An 18,540-nucleotide genomic window follows, 5' to 3' on the forward strand; every position below is an offset into this window, starting at 1 on the left:
AAAGCAAAAACAAACAAACAAACTTAAATTTGAAAGTAGCAATCAACACACTCAGGAGATTCACCAGCTGTAGAAAAACTCTTTGTGATGCTAATTATAAATAATATACAGGTTTATTTAACAAAGTTTGGACTAATAGTTGATTCTTTTAAATTTCTCCCTAATGTGAGTAAATATATCCCTCCCCCACTTTTCTTAAGGAGAGTTATTTTCTTTGGAATATCAGCTTTAAAAAAATAAATCAAGATGAGATATTTATGGCAGTCAACTGAAATAGAAAAGCACTGAAGTATACTCTCAAGATTATGGTATTTTATATTAAAATGATTTAAGTCTTCAATGAAATAAAAGACACTAAGTTCAGTTCAGTTCAGTTCAGTCGCTCAGTTATGTCCCACTCTTTGTGACCCCGTGGACTGCAGCACATCAGGCCTCCCTGTCCATCACCAACTCCCTGAGCTTACTCAAATTCATGTACATCGAATCAGTGATGCCATCCAACCATCTCATCCTCTGTCGTCCCCTTCTGCTCCTGCCTTCAATCTTTCCCAGCATCAGGATCTTTTCAAATGAGTCAGTTCTTCCCATCAGGTAGCCAAAGTATTGGAGTTTCAGCTTCAGCATGAGTAATTTCAATGAACATTCAGACTGATTTCCTTTAGGATTGACTGGTTGGATTTCCTTGCAGTCTAAGGGACTCTCAAGAGTCCTCTTCAACACCACAGTTCAAAAGCATCAATTCTTCGGTGCTCAGCTTTCTTTATAACTCTCACATCCATACATGACTACTGGAAAAACCATAGCTTTGACTAGATGGACCTTTGTCTGCAAAGTAATGTCTCTGCTTTTGAATATGCTGCTTAGGTTGGTCATAACTTTTCTTCCAGGGAGCAAGTGTCTTTTAATTTCATTGCTGCAGTCACCATCTGCAGTGATTTTAGAGCCCCCCCTAATAAAGTCTGTCACTGTTTCCACTGTTTCCCATCTATTTGCCATGAAGTGATGGGACCAGATGCCATGAAGTGATGGGACCAGATGCCATGATCTTCGTTTTCTGAATGTTGAGTTTTAAGCCAACGTTTTAACTCTCCTCTTTCACCTTCATCAAGAGGCTCTTTAGTTTTTCTTCACTTTCTGCCAGAAAGGTGGTGTCATCTGCATATCTGAGGTTATTGATATTTCTCCCAGCAATCTTGATGCCAGCTTGTGCTTCTTCCAGCCCAGCATTTCTCATGATGTACTCTGCATATAAGTTAAATAAGCAGGGTGACAATATGCAGCCCTGACGTACTCCTTTCCCTATTTGGAACCAGTCTGTTGTTCCATGTCCAGTTCTAACTGCATGCAGATTTCTCACAAGGCAGGTCAGGTGGTCTGGTATTCCCATCTCTTTAAGAATTTTCCACCGTTATGATCCGCACAAAGGCTTTGTCATAGTCAATAAAGCAGAAGTAGGTGTTTTTCTGGAACTCTTTTGCTTTCTCAGTGATCCAATGGATGTTGGTAATTTGATCTCTTGTTCCTCTGCCTTTTCTAAATCCAGCTTGAACATCAGGAAGTTTATGGTTCATGTACTGTTGAAGCCTGGCTTGGAGAAATTTGAGCATTACTTTACTAGCGTGTAAGATAAGTGCAATTGTGTGATAGTTTGAAAATTCTTTGGCATTGCTTTTCTTTGGAATTGGAATGAAAACTGACCTTTTCCAGTCCTGTGGCCACTGCTGAGTTTCCCAAATGTGCTGGCATATTGAGTGCAGCACTTTCACAGCATCATCTTTTAGGATTTGAAATGGCTCAACTGGAATTCCTTTACCCCCACTAGCTTTGTTCATAGTGATGCTTCCTAAGGCCCACTTGACTTCACATTCCAGGATGTCTGGCTCTAGGTGAGTGATCACACCATCGTGATTATTTGGGTCGTGAAGATCTTTTTTGTCTTCTGTGTATTCTTGCCACCTCTTCTTAATATCTTCTGCTTCTGTTAGGTCCATACCATCTCTGTCCTTTATTGTGCCCATTTTTGCATGAAATGCTCCCTTGGTATCTCTAATTTTCTTGAACAGATCTCTAGTCTTTCCCATTCTGTTGCTTTCCTCTGTTTCTTTGCATTGATCATTGAGGAAGGCTTTCTTATCTCTCCTTGCTATTCTTTGGAACTCTGCATTCAAATGGGTATATCTTTCTTTTTCTCCTTTGCCTTTAATTTCTCTTCTTTTCTCAGCTATTTGTAAGGCCTCCTCAGATAACCATTTTGCCCTTTTGCATTTCTTTTTCTTGGGGATGGTCTTGATCACTGCCTCCTGTATAATGTCACTAACCTCCGTCCACAGTTCTTCAGGCACTCTGTCTATCAGATCTAATCCCTTGAATCTTTTTCTCATTCCCACTGTATAATTATATGGGATCTACGTCTTGCCAAGATATAGCCTTCTTCAGACTCTGCTGGTGAAAAAGGCTTCATGGGTTTTAGCCCCTGGTTGTTCAGGAATGGAGCTGGAATCAATAAGAAGGGAAGATGGAGGAGGAGAGGGTGGGGAGGCTCGCGAGGTGTTGTGTTGCTAATGTTGGCTCTTCTTGGTGAAAGTGGTCTCCACCACAGCCCAGGAGTGTGATAGCTGGTTCCCAGGGAGGATGCGGCAGAAGCCAGGTAAGAGCAGAACATACAGAAAAGGTAGAGAAGACGGCACTAATATGGCAATTACAGGAGCTTCTAATTGGGAAATTAGCAAGCACTTCAAGCTTCAGAGATAAATCTATGCCAACAACTAAAAGAGCAGTGCTGTTAAGCGAATGTAAGAACATTTCCTTTCACCCCGAATGTTTAGCATCTTGTGAAAAATCTGTTGATCAAAGGTCTTGAATTATTTTTAAATCAGAAAAGGAAATGCAGTTTGGGTACAGTATGTTTCTGAGAGAGAGAAAAGACTCTGGCTAAAAGATCTGACCCCTAAACTTTCCCTTTTTTCTGTGATGCATATGTGAAGCATGCAAAACAGCGGTGGAAATACTGAGGCTGGTGATGATATTTTTCCATCTTTATCTTCGTACAAGGCACATTCAGTCTTTCTGATCAGGCTAGAGTTAAAAATGTATTATTATTTTCTAGCTAAATTTAAGGGTCACTGGTCCCAATTTCATCTATAAAGGACATAAGCCTATCACCACGAGGCTTTCTTTCCTGTAAAGAGCTTCTACGAGAAAAGACTGCATGGGGAGATTAATATTATTCCCTAAAGACCCCTGACAGTTTTGCTATACTGATTTCTACTACTTTAGGAAGTATATGTCCTCCGGGTAACTTAGCTATTGCTGCTGATTTTCCCAGATGCTAGACTGCAGACTAGTACCCTTTGTGGCAATTTTTTTTTTTTTTTTTACTAATTCACAAAATGTTTATTTCTGAAAGGGGCTTGGAATGTCATTTCCTGGTGGAAAACTTGTGACTCCCCTACCAGCATCCAGGACACCCTGGTGGTGAAGCAGTAAGATCCAGTCCCCGGTCACCCAGAGCTCAGGTCCTGTCCTCACAGGATACCACACCCTCCCGCCTCACCAACCATTCCTCCTCTTTGTCCCTTCTAAGGTTTCCACATGCCTCATTCAATGCAGATGGTCTAGTATTCATGCTTTACATTTAGCCACCATTGACTACAGGCATACACTGAGCTAGACACTGCCCTAGGCACCAAGGCAAATAAAAAATCAGTCAGTCCTGGCCTTGAAGAGCCTATGGGAAACAGGGGCTAGTCCAAGACTAACAAACAGGGCAGAGCTATTCACAGGGAAGGACCACATGCAAGAGAGCCTGTGGCATCACCGAGGGACTCAGTCAGGGCTTCCTCGAGATGTCCCTGGACAAGTCTTGAAAGAAGAAGGCAACTTAAGAAAAAATCGGGAGGACTTTTAAACCCCAACTGCATCATAAATGAAGGTCTTAAGGGTTATAATGTTGTTGCTGCTGCTGCTGCTAAGTCGCTTCAGTCGTGTCTGACTCTGTGCGACCCCACAGACGGCAGCCCATCAGGCTCCGCCGTCCCTGGGATTCTCCAGGCAAGAACACTGGAGTGGGTTGCCATTTCCTTCTCCAATGCATGAAAGTGAAAAGTGGAAAGTGAAGTTGCTCAGTTGTGTCCGACTCTTAGCGACCCCAGGGACTGCATGCTAAGTCACTTCTGTCCTGTCTGCCTCTTTGCAATCCTATGGACTTCACCAGGCTCCTCTGTCCATGGCATCCTCCAGGCAAGAACACTGGAATAGGTTGCATGCCCTCCTCCAGGGGATCTTCCCAACCCAGGGATGGAACCTGAGTCTCTTATGTCTCCTGCATTGGAAGGTGGGTTCTTTACCACTGGTGCCACTTGGGAAGCCTTACATATGTTGAAACTTTAACCCCTAAAATGACCGTATTTTGAGATGTGTGTATGTTAGCTGGTCAGTCGTGTCTGACTCTTTGTGACTCCATGGACAGTAATCTGCTGGGCTCCTCTGTTCATGGGAATTTCCAGGCAAGAATACCTGAATGGGTAGGCATTCCCTTCTCCAGGGGATCATCTTGACCCAGGGATCGAACCTGGCTACCCCATATTGCAGGCAGATTCTTTACTGTCTGAGTCAGCAGGGAAGCCCATACTTTGAGAGAAGACTTTTAAATAATTGAAGTTAAAGAAAGACATTAGGGTTGGGTCCTAATCCAATGGGATTGGTGACTTTATAAGAAGAGTGAGCCATCTCTCTTTTTCCAAGTGCACACACCAAAGACAGGCCCTGAGAGCCCACAGCAAGAAGACTACCTGCAAATCAGAAAAAGGGCTGTCCCCAGAACCCAGTCCCTGGAGAAGGAAATGGCAACCCACTCCAGTACTCTTGCCTGGAGAATTCCATGGACAGAGGGGCAGGACAGGCTGTAGTCCGTGGAATCGCAGAGCAGGACACGACTGTGCAACTAACTTTCACTTTCCAGAACCCAGTCAGGCTGGCGTCCTGATCTCTGCTAGCCTCTAGAACAGCGAGGAAAGAGGTTTTTGTTGTTTAAGCCCCCCAGTCTATGGTATTCTTTTATGCAGCGAGAAACACTAAGACAAGTCCTCCCATGCATCTGGGATGCGTTAAAATGTGTACTTCGTCGGCTATGAAGTTTGAAGTGGGAGATGTGAGGAAGAAGCGGAGAGGTGAGAAGAGCAGAACGGGGAGTATGTGAGGACCTAACTCCCCAGAGAACCTCTGGATAAGGGAAAAGGAGAAGATCATTCCTAGGGCTCTGGGAAGTATTCCATGAATTCTGGCATCCAAAGAGGGGAACTCTTAGCTTGCCTTCTTCCTCATTATTCTGCCCCTCTTTGCAAAAGGGTCAGCTTTGTTCCCTTGCGCTGGCTGTGTAGATTCACTGGAATTCTGGTCACTCCCACCTTGGCTCCAAAGCACAGAGAAATTGGAGAGTTTAGGGAAATTTCTCTTGGCCTTTGGACCAGTGACATCAGTGTTCCGGCAGTTGTTGCAAAATATAACTGTAGAGAACAAAGCTAATGCTGAAAATTCAACATCAGGTTAATAAAATGCAACAGCTTAGAAATTCCAGTGTCTTGAAAAGAGGATTATGTACAGATACATTGATGACAAAGTTTAAATGACTAGATAAATTTTTTAATATTAATTTTTATTTATTTGCCTGCACCAGGACTTAGTTGTGGCATTCAGACTCCTAGTTGCAGTGTGTGGTATCTCAGTTCCCCAACTAGGGGTTGAACCCAGGCCCCCCATATTGAGAGTACTGAGTCTTAGCCACTGGACCACAAAGGAAGACCCTGGATTAATTATTAAAGACTAAGAGTGGGGAAGAAATGGATAAAGGAAACACAATTAATAAACAAGAGCCTCTTTGTTGCTATTTCGATTAATAAAAAGTAGTTATGAATATATGTTATTATGAGATAGTCACTAACAGAACCAAACACAGGAAGTCTGCTGTCTAAAACACTGAGAATATAAAAATAAACAAAATAGCCTGTAGAACAGAGGCTAAATGGCAAGCAAACAAAAACCAGACAACAAAATTATCTGAGTCAGGCCAACAAAATTAATGAATATAGGATAAATCTCCCTATTAAAAGGCTAAGTGTATCTGATTGAATAAAAATAATCCAGAGGCTTAATACTTTTAAGAAAAATCCAAATAATAATTGAAATAATTATAGCTGGGGTGGCAACCTACACAAATGGGACTTAAAAGTGTTCCTATATATTGACAAAATCATAATCACAAACAGTAAAGAAATAAAAATACTGAGTACTAAAGCTTAATAGCTTAAAACACATGAGGATTTAAAATATAGGAAATAGTATTTTAAATACATAACCTTATCTGTCTACCCTGTTAAACATCAAAAGACTATAGATAGATAGACATCAAATATTTTGTATATCAATGTCTATATTATAAAACTTACAAATTATATATTTTAAAAGTTATAAATTATCAATTATATAATTATAAATAAGTATATAATTATATTATAAAATTATAAATTGTTTAATATATTTATATACTATAAATTATAAATTTTATAAAAATTATAAAACATCTGAACAAGGTAGAACTAATATAATGAATTGGCCAAAAAATTCCATAAGGTGCTATACTTTTTGGCCAATGCAATATATAAGCATATTTGTCCTCTGGTTTCCAGTGGGAGATAAGTCCCCACAGTAGCCTTGCATTTCTGCACATCTTTTGAGCAGAGGCACTGGATGCCTTTATTTCAGACCATCCTTCCAAGGCTGCTTTTTATAGAAAATAACTTTGGAAGAGAGAGATAATGTCTTCCTCTGGAGCAAAGAGTCAGCTTGCTTAAAGTTTTGGGAGATAGAGACAGCACACTTCCAGAACAAAGGAGTGGCATGCTTATTGCCTTTTATAAAAGAATTGGGTTCTCTACACTCAGGGTTCCTCTTCTGTGTACAGGTGTCACCTGACCCTCTTTACCTGGTCCTGTGGAAATCTCAGCATGGGGAACTGCCACAGAAGTGATGACATTCTAACTATTGCTATTGCTGTGAGTAGTAAAATCCTCTCTGACACGGGAATCACTTATCTTCAAACATTCGTACAACCATGGAAGCTAACTTGTTAGCCATTGAGTAGGGCAACAGCCCCAACTGTCACAATTCTTGACATTACTAGTAAATTTCTTCCTGTAAAATATGCAAGAAGTATGTATGGCAATAGATACTAGAGCAAAACTCAAGTCAGTAATCCAAAGAAACCAAAATCATGTACTACATTAACTCCACAACAATGGAATGAAAATGTAAAATTTTTGTTACTGAAAACAAGGTTCAACCATTTAGAAATGAAAGCACACCTCTCTAAAAACTATTGAACTAGGAAAGAGATTTAAAAAGTAATATACAAAAATGTTCAAACAGAGGTGGTTCACAAAAGTGAATTCTTAAGTATAAATATTTTTCTATGTGTTACGAAGAACCCAAACAAACTAAATTTTAGAAAAAGAAATCAGGATCCATTTTTAGAAAGGAAGAGTTGAGTTACAAAATTAAAATTAAATAGATCCAAATATTTTTTAAAAAATAGAATAAAAGCAAATGTCTAATATTATTAGCAAATGCTAAATAAAATTATGTAAATAAGCACAAAACAGTACTTCTACAAGTATCTACTATTTACAAGTATTTCTAATACAGTACTTTTAGAACTAAATAAAATACTAAAATTTTTCAAAGGTATCAGTATAAGAAAAATACCAACATATCTCCGAATGAATATGAAGTTTTAAAATCATGAATAAAGTCTTAGAAATAGAACTTGACACTACATTAAAAAAATCATCAAATAGGATTTATTTCAGGAATGCAAAAATAATATTAAATACTTTATTAGCATATATAATTAAAATATTAAGTCAACTAAGAAAAATATAATCATAATAATGTTTGAGGAAAGCATTAAAAACATTCAACTATCGCAATTATTGAAAATACCCATAGCTTACAATATGCCATCAACATGATTAAAAATAGTCGCTTTCATACATTTCTAATGAATGGTTAAAACCAAGGGGGATTTGCATTACATGTGGAAAAGTCAATAATAATTTTTTACATCCTTATTAGAAGGCTTTGGTCAATACTAGAAGACATGACCCAGAGCTAAGAGATAAGTAAAAGACATAAAGAACAATGATTCATTTAAAGAAAATTCAAAATGACACCTTATGGAAAACCTGTACAATTATTTCATTTATTACAAGAGAAAAATACTAAAACAATAGCATGTCCATAGGCAGGTAATAGCAAATGAGGAAATAAAAGTATATAAATAATTTCACTCATTGCAACAAAAATATAAAATTCCAAAGATCGAGTTCAAGAAAAACACATTTAACGTATGAAGAACATGAAAAATATTTTGAGAGACAGAAAGGACTATTATGGGAAGACTATTTTACAGATAAAATTATTGCCAGATTAATGAGTAGCTTATTGTTGTGCTCAGTCATGTCCAACTTTTTGTGACTTCATGGACTGTAGCCCACCAGGCTCCTCTCTCTGTCCATGGGATTTTTCAAGCAAGAATACTGGAGTTGCCATTTCCTTCTCCAGGGCATCTTTCCAACCCAGTCATCAAACCCACCTCTCCTATGTCTCCTGCACTGGCAGGTGGATTCTTTACCAACTGAGCCACCTGGGAAGCCAATTAGTAGCTTAATGCTATTCAAATAAAAATCAAATATGATATGGAGTAATTTAGCCAAATAATACTAAACTTCTGGAAGAGCAATCATGTGAGAATAATATTTTTTAAATAAAGAACAGTAAAAGGAAGAGCTATATCTTCTCAAATAGTTAATACATTATAAAGTGACATCAATTAAAGTGGTGTGGAATTGATGCAAATTGGAAAGACCCTGATCAATGAATAGAAAATGATATCTCGAGCCTTTAGTGACTATCCCTGGAACAGCAGGCTAGTAATTAACTGTGGGGTTGGAGGTGGAATTGACTTTCAATCTTCACTTTGCACTTTTCATCATTAATAATGTGGAGCCTAGTGGGCTGCCGTCTATGGGGTCGCACAAAGTCGGACACGACTAAAGCTGCTGCTAAGTAACTTCAGTCGTGTCTGACTCTGTGCGACCCCATAGACGGCAGCCCACCAGGCTCCCCAGTCCCTGGGATTCTCCAGCCAAGAACACTGGAGTGGGTTGCCATTTCCTTTTCCAATGAATGAAAGTGAAAAGTGAAAGTGAAGTCGCTCAGTCGTGTCCGACCCTCAGCGACCCCATGGACAGCAGCCTTCCAGGCTCATCCGTCCATGGGATTTTCCAGGCAAGAGTAATGAAGTGGAGTGCCATTGCCTTCTGCGAGCAGCAGCAGCAACAGCAACATAAACTTACATTTGAAAAATCTATCTTAAGTAACAAGGGGCTTGAATGTCTTATGGAACTAGGGTGCAAAACCCGATGCTGCCAGTAGGTGTCATGATTCACATTATGCAGTGCTGCCTAGGTGGGGGCGGGGGGGTGGCGGTGCGGGGAAGCGGGGGGGGGGGGGGGGGGGGGGGGATGCGGTGCGGGGAATGGCGGGGAAGCCTGAGCTTCAGACTCATTTATGAGTGCCAAAGATACGAAAGTAAGATAACTATTCCTATTCACCAGGAGTTAATTCCAAGTAATAATTCTTTTTTAAAAAATTAGCTGTCTATGGGAATGCCGTGGCTGCTCAGTGGTTAGGACTATCTTCTTTCACTGCCAAGGGCACAGGTTCAATCCTGGGTCAGGGAAATATCCCAGAAGCCAAGTAGCATGGCCTACGGGGGGCGGGGGGGGGGGCGGGGGGGGGGGTGGGGGGAAGCTCTCTATTTACCAGTGGTACAATTTTAAAATTTTGTGCATTGGTCTCCTTCAATATAGAAATTTAAAAAAAAAATGTTTAGTGTCAGTGTTTGTCACATGGAACTTGAGATTTGACAAGAAGTTGCCGAAGCCATTGTGTTTCAACAGTTAAATAATTCACAGCATTGTAACATTTTAGTGCTTGTACCAACACCTCTAACCCCTTCACAAGAATGTCTACTGCAAATACCCAGCGTAAAACCCTTTTCTCTACTCCAAACACTGCCTTGGAGACCAGGGAAATTTTCCAGGTTTTCTGGTGGCTTTGCTTGTTGTTTAGTCTTTTGTTTCATGCGTGTTCATATCTGCAGCTAACACTTGTCAAGTAGCCAGTGTAGGGCTGGACAACAAATAAAAAGCAATAATGGCAGAAACAAAATGGACAGTTAACAGTCTGAATGGTGTCCATAATAAACAGCTGTGAAACTGCAATACAAAAGCAGGATCTACCCTGGAGAATATTCAGGATACAAACAAACCCTTCTATATTACAAAAGTAGATTCAGCCCCAGGGAAGACTTCCTGAAGACCCCTGCTCTACACCAACTAACATCAACTATATTCCTCTGAAGGTAAAGTAGCTGAGAGGTTGTTCTTTCTCAAATACATGTTTTCCTTTGAATCTGATGAGTCTGTCTAGTTCTGTGGTGATAGATGACACAAAAACATTTGTTTTTTGGACTAATTGGATGACATGAGTTTCCAAAACTGTTCACTTGACAATTTTTACAAGTTATTAAGTTCAGGGAAAGAAAATTACTAAAATTAAAGATCAGTTCTACAAAACATAAAACCTAGACTCTATGTAGCTTTAAAGGTTTGGAAGAGTTTGTTTTAAAGTATGAGCACCTCCTAATGGCTGGTTCAGAGCACAAGCCACACCATTTCCATTCTAAGAAACTGACATTTAAACAAACCATAAAAACAAGTCAACAGTGTGATTGCTGAGTATCCCTTTGTTCTTTTCTCCCCCACCTGCCCCCTTGTTTATGTTTTGTCTTGCTTCCTTGTTTTTAAGATATTGCAAGCTGACTCAGAAGAAATAACAGATTTTTAAACATAGCATCAATCACAGAACTTAGAAATTATATTAGCCAAGGGTTTTGACTCAAAGAAGGACAAAGGTGGAGAAATGTTTAGTGAAGACACTGTGGTCAAAAATCAATATTTTTCAAACAAAAAAACAAGTTGGGAAAATGATAAATAAGGATAAAAATATTTAATTTTATGTTGGAAATTTTGCAGAGTTAAGAATTTTATTTCTGGAAAAATGTTGATTATGATACTGGTTGTTTATAATAAATTTGATATTTTGGAGGATCACATATTTTTTATTGTTAGATAGTAAAGGTTTTTTAAACATTAACTTTGGGAAACTAAGAATAGCAAATATATTTTTACTTTAACTTTCATAATAATATGATTTTGCTATATTGATTATAGGAGGTGCTGTTGGTAGTCTGAACTGCAGGGCCTATAGAGAAATGAAAGAGATTTCTTAAAGGTGTACATCGTCCAAACAACTGGACTGATTTTGTGATTTTTAAAAACAGACAAAACAATCAAGAAAAAATTATATACCGCAGAGGAATGCCTTTAAGATTCTGATCAAAGTCTTGGGTTAGATTTTCTAGGCTCCGCTGATCAAACTACATAGTTTCCTGACTTTTCTGATCCTCCCTGCCTTCAAGCAGGAGCTATATGAACTCACCATCTATTCACCACTAGCTCTTGCCAGGCACACGAAGTATAAAAAGCTCATTAGTCTTCCTTGTCCCCGCTCCGGCTCACCATGTTTCTCCCTCCCCACCAGCGTGTCCCCTGCCCCCCCATTTCTTTCCCCAAAAACTCTATAGAGTTTCTTTCCCCATAAACTGTACAGAGCTGCTCTAAGTCGACCTGGTGTCCACAGAGCTAAGGGTAAAAGAAACTGATTGACAGTTTGGTCTTGTACATTGTTCTCACTCAGGAAAGTTCTGCAGTTTGCACATAATCCTTTAAAAGGTCATCTCTTTTAAGAGTAATTATTTCCTTTATTACTAAAAGTCAGGCTTTTCCCTCCCATATGTTAATAAATGTATTGTTACCTCTCAGTGGTTACCTACCCAGTTCTAATGAAATGTAAAACCTGGTACTCTCAGCAGAAGAGATATATTTCTTAGAATTGATCATGATCATCTGGAAATAAAAATTTGGGGAAATGGTGAATGATTTGTGTGTATCTGTTCAATGGATGTTAATATCCTTATCAGCTTCAAGCTTGAAATTGTCATGTGGCTAAAGTCTTTATGCTGCCGCTGCTGCTGCTAAGTCGCTTCAGTCATGTCCGACTCTGTGCGACCCCACAGACAGCAGCCCACCAGGCTGCACCGTCCCTGGGATTCTCCAGGCAAGAACACTGGAGTGGGTTGCCATTTATAAAGTGAAGTGATGGTACCCTGTTGAATAACAAGATGATGAAATCCAACCTCATAAGACTTCAAACAAATAGAAGATTTACACTAAGTGAAAGTAAAGAGCAATTAAAATTCAATCAGTGATTCTCAACACCAGGTATGTCAATGGGGAAAGTAACAATGACTGTCCCCACCAGGAACATGAGACATTTGAGGGGCAAGGTACAGTAAAAGTACCTACTGATTCACATACATTTATAGGATACACTTCCTTTAATGAAAGATGTTTTTTCTAGGACATTTTAGCACACACATATAGTATGACAAAACCAAAAAAAAAAAAAGGTTGAAGACAATTGTACTAAGTGTTTTAATGAGATATTTCTTTCTCACCTACTCTAAATTTCAGGTTTGGATTACCAATGTTATAAATTTGTATTTCATTATTGTCTACTGGAACCATGAAGTATATAGACAGTACTTCATTCTGCATTATTTTGGTTAGTGAGAATGCAAGTGAACACATGAGGGTGAATGCACACCCATGAACTGCTTCAAAAGCAGGTTCAGTTCAGTTCAGTCGCTCAGTCGTGTCCGACTCTTTGCGACCCCATGAATCGCAGCACGCCAGGCCTCCCTGTCCATCACCATCTCCCTGAGTTCACTCAGACTCATGTCCATCGAGTCCGTGATGCCATCCAGCCATCTCATCCTCGGTCGTCCCCTTCTCCTCCTGCCCCCAATCCCTCCCAGCATCAGAGTCTTTTCCAATGAGTCAACTCTTCTCATGAGGTGGCCAAAGTACTGGAGTTTCAGCTTTAGCATCATTCCTTCCAAAGAAATCCCAGGGCTTATCTCCTTCAGAATGGACTGGTTGGATCTCCTTGCAGTCCAAGGGACTCTCAAGAGTCTTCTCCAACACCACAGTTCAAAAGCATCAATTCTTCGGCACTCAGCCTTCTTCACAGTCCAACTCTCACATCCATACATGACCACAGGAAAAACCATAGCCTTGACTAGACGGACCTTAGTCGGCAAAGTAATGTCTCTGCTTTTGAATATACTATCTAGGTTGGTCATAACTTTTCTTCCAAGGAGTAAGCGTCTTTTAATTTCATGGCTACAATCACCATCTGCAGTGATTTTGGAGCCCCAAAAAATAAAGTCTGACACTGTTTCCACTGTTTCCCCATCTAACCTTAAAACACTTTTCATAACTATTTATGCTGAGGATAGAGTGAGTGAGTGTGTGTGTGTGAGAGAGAGAGAGAGAGAGTGTATGTGCACGCACGTGCATGCTCAGTGCGTCTGACTCTTTGTGACCCCGTGGACTGTAGCCCACCAGACTCCTCTGTCCGTGGGATTTCCCAGGCCAGAATACTGGAGTGGGTTGACATTTCCTCAGGGGGACCTTCTCGATGAAGATAGAGCATATACACATATCTATTTTAATTTGAAAACTATAGGGGCTAAAACAGTGATTTGGGCCAACCTATTAATGATAGGTGGGATTCTCCAGGCAAGAACACTGGAGTGGGTTGCCATTTCCTTCTCCAATGCAGGAAAGTGAAAAGTGAAAGTGAAGTCGCTCAGTCGTGTCCGACTCTTAGCGACCCCGTGGACTGCAGCTTACCAGCCTCCTCCGTCCATGGGATTTTCCAGGCAAGAGTACCGGAGTGGGGTGCCATTGCCTCCTCCGATTAATTGTAGGTGGAGATGACACTATTTCTCATAGAACATGGAGAATGGGGAAGGGGTTCTTAATTAACCACAGGAGGGCCTGGGTCCCAGTGGGACTTCTAAGCTGCTGTCAGGGACAAGAGTCTTCCTGGAGACTGATGTGTATCTCATCCTTGGGAAATGGAAGATGACAGACTTAGATAGGGGAAATAGCACTCCAGAAAATCACACATCCAGAAATATCAGCACATCCAGCCTCCAGAAAATCATCTAGAGCTCCTTGTTTCTTTGGTTGAGAAACAAATCACAGATTAAACCTGGGCAGAGATAAGGCAGGTCAAGCCAGTAACAGTGCAGTGTGGCGTGAGCCTGTCCCAGCTGGGGAGGCTCTTTATACACTTCTGCGGGGCAGACACTAGAAAGCTCTGAACTCATAGGAGTCAAGAAAAACTGAGGCAGGGTAGGTGGCTTATCAATATCTGGGAGGATTAAGTGAAATTCTACATATTGAACATTTTCCCTAAGTCTCTCTGACATCAAAGACAGACACAACAATAACCCCTGCAAGAAAAGCCACAGAGAGGAAACCAAGATACTCCCAGGAACAGAAGACAACTTTTCAACAACATGTAAAGAGATAAGAGAAGCTCTCACATCCATGAGATAAGAGCAAGTTTCTAGGAAGAAATCATCAGAGAACGAAAAGCTCTGGAAATAAAAAATATATCCAACTTTTAAACAGAAAGGCTAGAAGACAAAGCTAAAGACATCTCCCAGGAAATATATTTTGAAAAGAGAGAGAAAGAAATTGTAGGGACAAGGCAGGTAAGAGAGAGAAGAAAATTAACTGATCTGTAAAGTTCTAAAGAATACTTCTAGAAAATGAGAAAAAAAAAATATAAAGAAGCCAATATATAATATATCTTCTTAGTTAAAGCTTATACTACCTCATTAATGAGTGGATGGTGCTTATTTTTTGACTTACAAAAAGCCATTTACATCATTTCTACTTTTACAAAAATAATTTGAGAGGGGAATTTTTGAAGTATAAATAGAGTTTTAAGATTGAGAACATCCTCACCAGCAAGCATGTCAGAGTAAAACTTTCTGTCGAAGAGGACTTGCCCTTATCAAGAGATGTACAAATTCTGGGCGAGGACTAGATGGACTGTTACTTATCCGTTGCCCTGCTGTGTGGCCCTTTCTATCAATTCTAGAGGCTAAAAGACCATCCCCACGCTCCTGTCCAAACTCCAAGTCCTGTGTTTTGTTTTGTTGTAAAAACCGGGCAAATGTTTACTGAACAATTACCTTACCCCATCCTGTAGTTTGGCCACACTCCACATTTTATCCACACATGAATCCCTTCTCACTAGAGAGCACAAACCTCGGGTGTTTTCTTTAGTCCCTGCCTTCTTCTGATGTCCATTTGTCCACTTGTGTCCATCTGTCCCTGCCTCTGCTCACCCCTTCCCTCCTAACCCTGGTGATCAGACACCTTAAAGAACTCACTCCTCAACTTGTGATATCAGGGGGCCTAAGTATCCTCAAAGCGTCTGAAATTTCATCTGGCTTGGATAAATACGTTTTGCAATGCAAATACATGTTTATTATTGGCCCTCCTAACAACTTCAGAAGTGAGAATATTCCCATCTCCTGCAAACTCGCTTTTTGAAAAACCTTTCTCAGGGATGACTCAAAATAACAGACCTCCCAGAAAGATAATGCTTATTTGTGATAATCACTCGGCCCTTTAGAGCTATGTAAAGAATGAATCACAGTAACATACATTATAAATTCTGTGATAAATGGGACTATGGTTGATTTTTTTTGCATTCATCGTTGAAAAGGAAAACTGGGGTTGTATCTTTCCGGTGAGCTCTATAAAATAAAGCATCAACTCTGAATCTGTGAATGATCATGGCACACATAACAATATAATTTTCTCAAATATCTACACATGAACATATGCTGCTTTTGTAACAAAAAGATAAATATGTTATTTTTAAACTTCGTGGATAAATGGGGGGACACATGTACACCCATAGCTGATTCATATCACTGAATGGCAAAAACCACTACAATATTGTAATTAGCCTCCAATTAAAATAAATAAATTTTAAAAAAGCTTTTTGGATAAGTGAAAATTAAAAAGAAGAAAGATTTAATAAGCACTTGGTGGCTTGCTGGTTATGCCACATCATTAAAATGTAACTTAAAACTTTTGAAACCAATTAATCATTCCTCTTGTGAGAACTGAATCCATAGTCTTAGAGAATTCCATGTATTTTATCCAGAACTTCTCTCTAAAGAACTAAATAGGCTTCAGTGACATCCTTTTGTTAGTCCTCTCAGAGAAAACACATAAAGAAATGAAGTGGCGTGTTTAAGATTACTCAGGGAGAGAACACAGGTATTCCAACCCTGATAAATACTTTAACAACTACCTCGATTTTCACTGGAGGAAAGGGTAAATTCAGATGCTAAAGATGTTTTACTGTCCTCTCAACACTGACAGCTACATTTCAGAACTTTCCAGAAGGCACGTCTTTGCTTTTAAAAGGACATGGGGACAAAAGTTTGGCACCACTAAACGTTACAAAAAAGCCTTCAGTGTGATTTGTTTTATTTTCTGAAGAGACATTTATCTTGAGAAGTAGGCCTTCTGACTTTTAAGTAATCCAACGTGGTGCCCCATAAATACTCACGCTGCTGCTGCAGAAGGTAAATTTCTTGAATATCATGCAAATCAGATTTTCTCAGAGACAGCTGATCTTCAACCAGAACTCATGAAGTCAACTAGGAAACCTGGACTCTGCAAATGAGTAGGCAGAACATGGTTCAGGAAATAACAAGACCTAGGTTCACAGGAGAAAGACTCAGAGAAAAATGGGTCTTAATCCTGGTCTTGGTATTGTCAACTTCCAAGATAATTCAAAAATGAATTTGTTTTCCATTATGAAATCAATATATTGACTATACTCTTCCTCTGAACAGTTTCACATTCTCAAATTTGTTTTTATGCACCTTATAATCCATTAAAATTTTTACTTGTACTAGCCTGCATATTATTATTTGCTAGCTTCTCTGATGGCTCAGATGGTAAAGAATCTGCCTGCAGTGCGGGAGACCCAGGTTTGATCCCTAGGTCAGGAAGATCCACTGAAGGAAATGCCTACTCACTCCTGTATTTTTCCCTGGAGAATTCCATGGACAGAGGAGTCTGGTGAGCATAGTTACTACACATATAGGTGGGCTTCCTTTGTAGTTTAGTGGAAAAGAATATGCTTGCCAATTCAGGAGACTTGGGTTTGATCCCTGGGTCGGAAAGATCCCCTGAAGAAGGGATAGGCTATCCAATCCAGTATTCTTGCCTGGGAAATCCCATGGACAGAGGAGCCTGGTGGGCTACAGTCCATGGGGTTGCAAAAGAGTTGGACATGACTTACTGTATAGATAAAAAGCTAAGCTCCTACTGTGTTGCTCTGTGTTCATTTCAGGCTTTCTTAAGAAATTCTGGTATATTATCCAAATTGGGACTAGAGAAAAAGAATCTTAGAAATCTTCAGAAACTCACTCACCCAAGTTCATGGAGTTTAAGTCTACCTGAACTCAAATCCATAATCTGTTTATCACACCCTTCTACCTTCCAGAAAGTGATTCTCTCTCTGTGGTGCTTTCCCAATACAGGGGCTGCCTGTGAGTTAAGCCCCTCATCATGCAAATGTAAAACTAATTCATTTACTTACTTCCTTGACCATATATACTTCAAGTTATAAATTTGGTGATACTGTCCATGAAAACTTTTGAATTTGGTTTTCAAATACTGAAAAAAAGAGAAAGAAACCTAAGTAATATTTCCAAACCAGAGTGGATTATTTTAAAAGCCAGGATTTTTTTTTTTTTTCCAGTATTGAATCACATCATGTCTTCTCCAGGTGAGGACCAGATGAACAGTTGGGTTGCACTTGGCTCCAGGTTATATCAAAGATATGAATCTTGAAATGCTAGAATCACACTCAGTATGGTGAGATGATCACAGTGAGAAAGGCACATGAGGATGGAGACCAGTGAAAGGAAATGCAGAGTTACATCTCCAATCACACCTACTTTGAAGAACAAAAACCTGAGAGGAATACTGGACAAATCCTCAGCATCATTAAATTTTCCTTTAGTTTGTTAAATCATTCTCATTCCACATGGGTGAATTTTTCTAAAGTTAAAAGGGACTCTGTAGGGAAGACTGGGTTTCCCTAGTGGCTCAGATGGTAAAGAATCAGCAAGCAATGCAGAATACGTGGTTTTGATCCCTATGTTGGGAAGATCCCCTGAAGAAGGAAATGGCAACCCATTCCAGTATTCTTAACTGGAAAATCCAGTGGACGGAGCAGCCTGGCAGGCTACAGTCCATGAGGTCAAAAGAGTGTCTATGAACACAAATATGCCTGAAAAATATTAAGTGGGACAAGCTAGTTGTGGAAAATGTAATAGACACAACTGAACAACCACCCCTCTACACACACACACACACACACACACACACACACTGGAAGACT

The sequence above is a fragment of the Capricornis sumatraensis genome, chromosome 21, assembly GCF_032405125.1.
Source record: "Capricornis sumatraensis isolate serow.1 chromosome 21, serow.2, whole genome shotgun sequence".
Classification (NCBI taxonomy): Eukaryota; Metazoa; Chordata; class Mammalia; order Artiodactyla; family Bovidae; genus Capricornis; species Capricornis sumatraensis.